Below are 3,331 nucleotides of genomic sequence, written 5' to 3' on the forward strand. Positions count from 1 at the left end.
TCTCTCTCTCTCTCTGTTTTCCGTCCGTTTGTCTCATTCTCGTGGACACGATATCTCAGTCACACCTTGACGTTCATTCACTAGAAGTCAACGGTTAACTGATTAGATTTTGGTGGTCAAAGGTCAAAGGTCAGTGTGACCTCACAAATCACTTTTCAGCCATTACTCAAGACTTCACGGCGTTATGACAAAGTTTCACACAGATGTTTAATGTTCTCTCTGACTCTGGAGAAACAGGAAGTGACCTGGAACTAGTCTGAGTGGCGGAGGGATACGAGCACGAGGAGGTGACTCTACTTTATCTGTGTGTCTCTGCAGGTGTCCATAGGGAAGATGTACGGGGCCCAGAAGATCGTGGTGGAGTAACAGCTGCAGGAGGAGGAGGACGGTACCTTCAGAGACGGGAGCGATCCACTGCCCTGACATCAGCACCGACCGCCAACCTGCTTCTTCTGTTTTAATCTGACACGTCCGTCACTGGCTGGAGGTGTGAAATGCATTGTGGGAGATGTAGGACTAAAGGAGTAAAGCTGTGAAGTACCTGAAGTTTGTTTGGAGTTTAGATGTTGATGTTTTCAGGGCTGCACTGATCACATTATTGATTATTGATTGATTGTTTCCTCTTGTTGCTGCATCCACTTCAGCTGCGACTAATTATCATTAATTTATCATTTATCATTTAATCTGATCAAGATACTGGAAAATGTTTCCGAACCCCAAAGATGTTGATCACCACCGTCACAGGAAGGTTTAATTACAGACCAGTCGTCGTCGTTTCACCAGAAACTGATTTAAACTCGTCACATTGATTCATTTGAGCGATTGAACACGAAGAAGAGATTATAAATTTACAACATGTAACAACATTTAGTTTCTTATAAAACTTGTTTCTTCTTCATGTGTTCGGTCCATCGCCTCTGATTCAGACACTGTGGAAACTAATTGGCTTTACTAAGGGGTTTAATCTGGACTGTAGGAGGGACGTGGTGTGGCTGGTTACTGGTTCCCACAGCTTCCAGTGCAGAGACTCGCTCTGTATGAGACCGAGACCAGGATCTGTCCCTGAACTGAACCGGGTGCTGTGGGACTCTGAACAGAACTTTAAAGACCCGATCGTCCTTCAGTCGCTCGGAGTAACCGGAGGACGTTCAGAGTCTCGGACGTAGAGACGGACTCCAGGTGGCGCTGTGGTTGGGACAGAACCGGGTCTCTCTCAGTCCGGCTCGTCCTTTAGCAAACTGCTTCAGTTCATAAGAATCGAACCCGCTCAGAGATCTGTCGACACGTGAGCCTTTAAAACCAAAAATCCAAAATCAAAATGGCTGACGCTTCGTTTTCTTTCTGTGACCTGACACAGGACTCGTCGGCCAATCACGTTGACCTGTGTCTGATCGATCAGTGCATCCCTGACTGTCCCTCTGTTAGTGTTATTTTTGTATTAACGCGCACAATTAGTCCGTCGTACGTGAGGTCGTCTCCTTGTGTAACCCCGAGCGACGGGGAGGAAGTGACACAGGCATGAATAAAGTGGTGAAACTCATCTGTGGCTCAGTGTTCTGTCAAACCACATGTCTCTTCTTCTACAGCAGAATGCAGACGCCGTGCCGTCACACTCTGACTGAGGAGGTGATGATGTCACAGGAAGTCCATCTTCCTCACTGACTGTCAAAGTTAAAGCCGTTAAATAAAGTGGGACTGAAAGAGAAGAGAGTGTTGATCATCACAGTCTCACAGGGAATAATTACTATTTTATATCATATCTTCATATTTATATATTACAGCACATTGCATTATTTTACATTATATTATTGTAGGTTTTATTTTTTATCTATTTCTGTTCCAGTATTTCAAAGTAAAAGTAAGAATCTGACTTTGGTTTAACTCGACCCAGATCCATGTGGACTGGACGTGTGTGTGTGTGTGTGTGTGTGTGTGTGTGGACCATGAAGCGCACACACAAACAGCGTGACTGGATGTAGCAGCAGATGAGGTGAGCTCAGAGGTGCGTTTGGTCGGGGGGGGGGGGTGAAGGTGAAGGAGGTGACTGACACACAAGGTCCCACCAGCTGCTATAAATAGACCCATCTGTTGGTTTAAGGACGAGCACGGTGGCCCACTTCTACACATACACACACACACACACACACAGAGGTGTAAAAGATCACATTGCTCAATCAGTGATTGCTGTTTCATCAGACGAACGAACACACACACACACACACACACACACACACACACACACGAGGTTTCTGCAGAGTCATGCACGTGTTCTGGTCCACACAGAGGACTCCAGACTGGATCCTGACCCAGGACTCCCTGCTGACGGTCCACTCTGCCAATTTGGCATCGAACCAAAGAGAGAAATTATCCTGCGAATGAAGTTTGATTCATTCTCTCTGAGGCGACGTCACGTGACCCAGTTTTCTCTTTTCATGTCTGAGACGGACACGAGACTCATGAACCATCAGAACAGGAACAATTCATTTAGTCAGTGACTGACTGAGCGATGAATCGTCTGAAATAAATACAAATCATTTAAAAGTAAAATAAACATATTTAGAATAAGTTAGAAAACTGATTTTACAATCCGCATCTTATTTCATGTTGAATTCTGGATTCTGGCTCATTTTGATAGAAACTCCAGCTGCTTTGAATCCACCGCTCTGAACACCTCTGTTCTCCACAGCACGCAGCTAAGGCTCATGGGTATTGTTGTTTTTAGAGGCAGCTGAGTTTCTTAAACTGCTTGATTTGACAGTTGAATGTGATGGCGGCAGTTTTGTCACAGCACAGGATGAGAGGTGCGCTTCATTTTTCTCACCAGTACAGAATCACTGTGAGAACGAGCCGCTGACTGTCGAGTGCTTTCCGTGCGCTGATCTGAGTCTCTGGGTCGAGTAGAGGTCGTGAGGTCACAGCTCTGCCAGTGAAATATCTCTGCATCACTCTGAGGCTGTGTCAGTGTTGACACACCAAACAGATGTGGTCAGGTGTGTCAACAGGACCGGGTCTGGACTTTGGTCCCGGTGTAAAGAGGACGGACGGCGTCGCTGCGCTCACGATGAAACAACCTGCCACATGTTTCATGTTGACGACAGAAACATCTGTCAGGTGTTTAATCTGAGTCTGGACCAGAACCAGCATCAGTGATGGTGATGCCATTAGCTTTAGCATGCTAATATGTTAGCTTTACTGTCCGGTCCAGGAGCTGCTGAGCCGCACTGATCAGTTTGGATCCATCTTTTCACTGTTGTAAATATTAGAGTGTAAGTGGTGTGTGTGTGTGTGTGTGTGTGTGTGTGTGTGTGTGTACATGTGTGTGTGTATACAC

At 45.9% G+C, this 3,331-nt stretch overlaps 1 long non-coding RNA gene across 2 annotated transcripts in view; it reads left to right on the forward strand.

Moving 5' to 3' along the window:
• The window catches only part of LOC147819396 (uncharacterized), a 3,931-nt gene extending 2,391 nt beyond the window's left edge, over window positions 1-1,540 (forward strand). The window contains exons 1-2 of one of the 2 annotated variants that reach the window (XR_015436961.1): window positions 2-129; window positions 319-1,540. This is a non-coding gene — a long non-coding RNA (uncharacterized LOC147819396). Of the gene's footprint in view, window position 1; window positions 130-318 lie in introns of those variants that run through there. The other variant, XR_015436962.1, reaches the window with a different exon arrangement.
• The last annotated feature ends 1,791 nt before the right edge of the window (window positions 1,541-3,331 follow it).

Source organism: Seriola lalandi, unplaced genomic scaffold, assembly GCF_002814215.2.
Source record: "Seriola lalandi dorsalis isolate HSWRI2012SDOR001 ecotype SW California unplaced genomic scaffold, Sedor1 jcf7180002053759, whole genome shotgun sequence".
NCBI classification, from domain to species: domain Eukaryota; kingdom Metazoa; phylum Chordata; class Actinopteri; order Carangiformes; family Carangidae; genus Seriola; species Seriola lalandi.